The sequence below is a fragment of the Rhinolophus sinicus genome, linkage group LG07, assembly GCF_036562045.2.
Source record: "Rhinolophus sinicus isolate RSC01 linkage group LG07, ASM3656204v1, whole genome shotgun sequence".
Taxonomy (NCBI): domain Eukaryota; kingdom Metazoa; phylum Chordata; class Mammalia; order Chiroptera; family Rhinolophidae; genus Rhinolophus; species Rhinolophus sinicus.
Genome location: NC_133757.1, coordinates 3863874 through 3871129, shown reverse-complemented (window position 1 = coordinate 3871129; position 7256 = coordinate 3863874).

Here is a 7256-nt window from a genome sequence, read left to right as displayed (position 1 = left end):
GCCTTTAGGAAACGAGACCTGCAGCTCAGAATTGATGTGTTGTGTTCTCTGTGCAGGTTCCCCTGGGCTCTGGTAGCCCAGGTATGTGTGTGGCTTAGTCACTTCCAAGGGGTCTCGTATTGCTAGAGATTTGTAAGCACAGGCTTTGTATTTAGACATAGCTAAACTCAAATAGCATTCCACTCAACAAGCACTGGGACGGTGGACCTTTCTAAGCCTTGGTTTCCTCCTCTGTAAGCTGGACCCCATACTGAGAGCTGTAGTAATAGATAAGTGAAATCACACACCTTGTGCGCTTAACACACTGCTCAGTCTCATGAGTGCTCTGTCAATGGTGACCAGCCACAGCAGGAGTGTTACAAACACCCCAGTTTAAGATTGCATAGGCAATTGGCTATACGCATATAACTCACACTTACACAGGAAGTCGGTGAAAGAATTGGAGGTAGCTATTATTTATTGATGATGGCAACACAGATTGCATATCATTCCCAGCCGATTGCTAAGCTAATATAAATACTGTATGGCTGAGTCCAAGGGAAAATGTCTGTTTTTAGGACTGGTGTGGCCAATACCGTAGATGAATTGAAGTACATGGAGAGACTGGTTATAAGACAAGCACATATGACAACGCACACGCACATCACTGCAGCAACCAGCCCAGGAGGTCAGTCTCTGCAGCAACTTGCCCAGAATGGTCAGGACCTGTCAACAACCACATTTCTCTCTCTCTTTCCCTCCTCCTCTCTCTCTGTTTTTTTCCGTTTGTTTGGTGGTTTTGTTGTTGTTTTCTGGCCCCTGCTGCCAACTGAGAATGAACAGAGTAAGCTAAATGTGCTCCCGAACCAACCACAGAAGACACCCCCTTCTAGCTTGTCCCCATCCAGCTTCCCCAGGCCACCAGCCTCCAATCAGGGCACACCTGCTATCTCCCCTTTTCCGGCTGCAAACCTTTCCTGCCCCTCCGTCTGCCTCTGAGTCTCAGCCAGACTCATGTGATGGTGGCTGAGCCCCTTGTTAGAGCAGCTCTGAACAAGCAGCCTGTCCGTTGTCATTTGGGTGGTGGGCTTTACCAATTTCCACCATGCTGGTACAATCAAGGTAGCCACATCAAGAGAAACAACACAAGAGCTCTATAATATCTGGTTGAAAGTCAAAATCCGTTAATATAAACTTTAAGTTTTTTGAAACAAAGACACTTTTATTCGTTTGTCTTACTATAAATTGAAAAATCAGAAATTCAGAAAATTTAGGCAAAGAAAGCACAAGAACCAAAAATATAACCCTACTCTCCTCTCACTACCCATAGGTCACCACGGCCAACATTTTCCAGTATCTGTGTGGTATGGATGGGAACACATGCATGCACACGCATATTTTTATATAAATGTGATCACACAAGTCTCATTTTAAAATCTCTTTTTTCAATTTCACAGTCTACATAGATATAGCTTTCCATGTCTGCGAATGTTGAAATACACCCCTGTTTAAAATCTGTATAGTATTCAGTTGCGTGCATATATCACAATTAGTTAAACCATCTTCTATTAATGGACATTCAGATCATTCAATATTGTGTTAATGGGGGAAATGCTACCATATATACTTCTAAACATTCATCCAATTGCTTCGTAATGATAAAATGCTAGAAGTGGGAAAGCTGATCTATAGCTACACAATGAAAATCTCGACATCTATTGCTAACCTGCCCTCCAGAACAATCAGATCGCTATAGGAACACTGGGCATTGCTTATCTTTCAATTTTGCCAGTTGATCAAAAGCAATTTCACTTTTTAATTTTTTATTACTGATAAGGATAAACAGTTATGCATATATTTGCATGTATGTCTGTCTAGCTACACACACATTTGAAATTCGTTTATGAATTGTCTTTTCATGTACTTGGCCATTTCTCAATGGGATATCTTTTCTTATTGATGTACAAACTTTGTTATGTAAGAAGCTATTAAGCATTTCTGTCATATTTTGTAATTACATTTTGTTTTATTTGTATTCAGCTTGAAAATATCTTTCATTTTTCTCCTTCACAGCTTCTGGCTATTGGGTCACGGGAAAGAAAATATGTTTCCATTTCAAGATAACAAAAGGTTTTAAGGTTTTATTTAAATCTTTGATTCAGGACATCATCTCTTGCAGAGTTAAATTATATCCTCAAGTGTATTTTCAGAAAGATACATTAATCCTCTTTGCATATTTAGAATGACTTCGCGTATAAATAACAGCTTGCTGAGTATACCATTTTGAGGTTAGCTTTTTTTTCTGCCCAAATTTTGTAGACACTTGATTGCTCCATTCTCCCCTTGAATCTTATGTTGCTGAGAAGTTCTAGCCAGTCTTGTATTATTTTACTTAGTAGTCACTTGTTTCTTCTTATTGAGTATTTGTTAGATTCTTTGAGTTTCAGTAATCTTACCAGGATAAATCTCAGCATTTGTCATTCTCTACTAATTTTCCAGGTAATGGTACCTCCTTGAAAGTTCTCTTCTCTTACAACCGTTTTATAATTCACTGCTACTAACTTACTCTCTAATTCATGGAATTCAGTACTGTATCATCTCTGAGGTCTATCATATTTGGAACACTCAGTTTGAATTCCCCAGGACACAGAATACGACAAAATTTGACTGGAGCTCATTGGGGGCGTGGGGGAGTGGCGGCAATGCTAGGACAGCGAGGATGAAAGAAAAATGGAAGTGAGAAAAGGGAGGAAGGAAAAGCAAGACACAGTCGTGTATTACGAGCTGGCATTACCATCCTCAGAAAGCACAGCTGGTATCTGTGGAGACATGAAACACGGGGTCGCAGCAAGTTCATTGCAGAGGGGGTACAAATCATGTCTACAGCCTATGGTCAAATTCAGCTGCTTGTTCCTTCCCATCAAAGTCTGCTCCCCGGAGGCACGCACTGCTTCACGTACGTGGGATGTGTTGCCCAGGCCTCCAGGCAGCTGCCACGGGAGCTGTGTGCCTGGTCCCATCATAGGAAGCTTCATCCAGCTGGAAGTGGTAGGAGGAGCAGGGACCCTGGTCCAGTCTGCTAGGATGCACATGCAGACAGCCGGTGGTATTCGAAGAGGCTGAGGGTGGGGCTGGGCCCAGGTGTTTGGGTTGGCTGCTCTGTTAAGGGCAGAGCTGCCTGGCAGTGGGGCTGCTGGCTGTCAGCACCCCTGGCTGGCACTCCCCAGGTGGCCCCATGTGTGAAGGCCAGAAACTGGAGGCTTATCTGCTGCATCCAATACAATCATTTTCTCCATCATTCTTTGGTTTCTTTGTCTGTTGCCTCTATATTAGCTGTGACTTTCCAGTCCTGTCCTGAATGTTATTAAATTGGTTTTCTGCAGTATCGATTCTGATAATTGCAGCTTCTGAAACATATTTAATTTCGGCAATGATACTGTTTTTCTCTTCATTATCTTTATTTAGGCCTGCCAGATCTATTTTAATCTCATTCTGCTCATTTCTTTTGTGTTTTTTTAAATCTTTTGTTCTTTTTACTCTCTCTAAGAATGTGAAGAAATTCCCTGACTTACTTGATTTCTCAAAATGACCTCTTTGAGACTTCTTGCTGTCTTTCTCTTTTAAAAAATAAAATTTCAGAATAGTCATACATTTTGAATGCTTACTATGCCAAGTATTTTGCCGAGCACTTAGCATGTTATCTCTTAATTCTTACAGCAAAAGTGTGACATTGGTAGTATTAATCTCAATGAGGCATTGAGATTAATTAAATTGCCCAAGGTCACACCACTAAAACACAGAGGGCCCAAGGCTTAAGCCAGCCGTGCCTGACTCCAAACCCTGTTCCCATTTATTGAGTGCCCCGTACCTGTGAGCTGTCACTTAGGGTGCCTTCCCTAGTAGGCTGGGTTTTAACCTTGTTTAGTTATCGAATTAGCTGCAGCATCTTGACTAAGGTTTGCATTGCGTGTTCCTCTCCGTGGCAGATTCAATTACGTTCTCTCCAGCTCTGAGTGTCTTCGCTCTATTTCCTCCACGCTCGGCACTGGGTGACATTTGCAGCCTTGACCGGCACTTCCAGTGTGGGTTGCTACTTGTCCAGGATTGAAGCAGGGAGGCTGCAATCTCAGTTCCTTGTCTGCTAAAAAAAAGATTTTAAAACCCAGGCACAAAGGCCAGGCCTTCTCTCCCCCACCTTTTTTTGATTGGGTAGCAGAGTTCAATGAACCTCTGATAACTGGAAACAGGGAAAACAATGAGAATTTTGCCCCTCAGAGATCAAAGCATGGGACAGATCTTTGGTGTAGACTCTTTCTTTGTTCTCGGAAGGGTCACCTCAGGAAACCTTCTTGACCAGAGGTGTATGTCCTCAGCATAGCCTCAGACCCTGGCTAAATAAATGCAAATCCCAGGGCAAACCCTTCAAACAGGGTAATGGGCACCCTGCAATAACACAAATGCAGTCCCTCTGCAGATTAAAACAAACTCTTTTCAAATCTTTTTAATGGACAGTTTCCTCCGCTTTTTAAGAGATGGCATTTGAGGCTGCTGGCCATGTGGGTGGGGTTGGAGCTGACGAGATGGGCTCTGCTTTAGGAAAGGAAGATGCCTGGTTTCCAGCCTGAAGTCCAGAATTTGGACTTCATTTCCAGACATTGTGGGGGTATCATGAAGTGACTCGGTCATGATGTCCTTATGTTTTCTCCAGGTTTGTGTAGTGGACATTGACTATCTGTCACCATCCAGTCTCCATTGCTTCTTCTGGTAACAGTAACAGAAGATTATGCTCTGGGGACCCACATGCCCTTACTCTGGGCGCTGTGGTCCCAGTGGGGCTTGGCCTCAGGTCCAAGGGTGGCCAGTCAGCCCAGTTGGTTCTCCCCACAGGAACGGGTAAAGGGATCACCAGGCGAAGCCCAGACCTTTGCTGAACCTGCCTGGAAGTAAAACTATCTTTCTTCTTTGGCCTTGGAGCTAGGGGCACAGGTACTATTGATGAGGGAAGACTTGGAACGGTGGTGAGTGACACAGGGACATGGGGAGGTGCCAGGCCCTGAGGACACGGCCCTGCGGTCCATCATGCCCGCAGCAGTGTCCCTTGATGTGAGCCAACACAGTCCCATTCTGCTGAAACAGCTTGGAGCCAAGATTTCTGCAGCTTGCAGCAAACGCTTCTCCCACCCTGTGAACCTCTGCGGCCCAGATGCCTGAGCAAGGACTTCATTGTTCTTTATTACCACTGAAGTCAGATGTCAGCCCTTCCGCCAAGGTCTTGGTTTCTACTCTATAACTTTGATATTCTCTAATAACTCGCCCATAGCATTTCATTTGCCCCAGGAACCTGCCTCAGGGTGTTGTTTCGCTAGAAGTATTACATAAAGCTTTCCAGAAGCAAAATTAATATAAACTTATCCTCTTCCTCGGTGGGAGACTTCCTTCCCTCGCTTCCACGTAAATGCTAATATACTCCCAGGCCGAGAATAGATAGGAGAAGCCTCTGAATTACCCTCTATCTGAAATGGGCACTCAGTGTCTGCCTCCTATAAATTCGAAGCAGTGAGGAGGAATAATGTAAAGCCGGTGCCATCCCCCGTTGGAAACCCCTGCCAATGAGCATTAAAAAACGTGATATAACAGAGGAGCAGGAGAAGGGGAGGTGGATGAGGGTTTAAAAATCCTTTTGCTTTATTTTGTGGACATAACCATAAAAAATAATGGCTTCCTTTTGGATGAGGCTTTTTCCTTTTTATTTCTCAGAGTTCACATCCATGTCTGAATTGACATAGGTGGAAAAGATATTGAGAATTCTATTTTATAGTTGATGAAACTGAGATGCATAGGAATAAGGACATATAACTAATTATTAACCTACGGTTTTTCAGTAGTCCACCTCTGTGGGTTCTCACGCTAAGCACTGTCTCTGTTTTCTGATTTCAAGAGGCCATTCGTGTGCTGTATTTCAAAACCAGTGTGCATGAACTAAGAACATGGAGTCTCCTGTCCAGGATTCCAGAAGTTTCCAATTTACATATGCACTTGGCAAGGAGCCAGCATTGCTGTTGCTGTTATGATTTCATTCATAACTCCTAAAACTAATAAATTTGTAAAGGTTACATTCAATATTTTAGAAGTTTTGGAAGGTTTAAATGACTATTCAATTCATTGTCTCTTTAAGGTTATCATTCAGAAGCTACAAATGGTATCGGGTAGGCGGGACAGACATTGGCAAGATGACAGTTAAAGTACAGCTGTATTTTAATTGCGAAATACAAACAGTGGTTACTGCAGATCACGTGTGGGCAGGCGAATCCCCCTGAGCTCCTGGCCTCAGATCAATGGACGAAGTCAGGCGGGGTCAGAACACACCGGCTTCCATCCTGTCTCTGTCACGATCGTGGGCTCTGCCCCACAGACCAAAGGCAGCCCCAGCTCCCCATTTACCAGCCAGTGACCTTGGGCACATTGCTTATTTCTCTAACATCTAGTTTCTTATTCAGTAAAATGTCCTTAATAACAGTGACTCCTTTACAGGGTTATAAGGATTAAATGAGGTGATACACATACAACGCAGTACGAGGCCTGGTATCCATTGAGTCCTCAGCAAACGTCACTGTTATTTTAGCATCACGCTTAGCATAGCCCCACCAATATCATCGTCATCAAAACTAAGTTAGGTTTCCCTTTTGGGGGATCTAGTTGTCCACCTCCCTGAGGTTCACCGCAGTTTAGTGCCCTGACTCCAGAGGTCCAGGACCCTGCTTGTCTGCTCATGATGGAGAGCTATGCTTTGCATATCATGCCTCAAACGTGGTGCACAGGAGTCGGAATAAAATATAAAAAGAAATGTGATCGTTTTACGCTAACATTGCATATTATGTCATTCGCGCCAAATGACTCAGTCATCCTACAAACCAGTAAGACTTTTAGAGGGTCACATGGGTGTATTCCCATGTACAGACCTAATCCTAAGTGGCTTCACATAGGACCCCAAGGCTGCAAAGCCCAAGAGGAAATTCAGGACTAGTCTCAGGACCCTGGACATCAAAGGGATATGTATTACTTGGAGCTAATCCCAGGACTGAATCTGAAGCCTTCATTTGCCGTCGTCCTACTGATGAATGCCTCCTTGTAATGATTAAATAGACATATTGAAAAAACAAACAAAAACCAAAACAACAACAACAAAAACCACAGCTATAGTTTGGAAAATGATAGGGGTCTTGCTGTTAGGAGACCCCTCCATCTGGGTATTTTCACAAAGAACATACTGCTGAAAA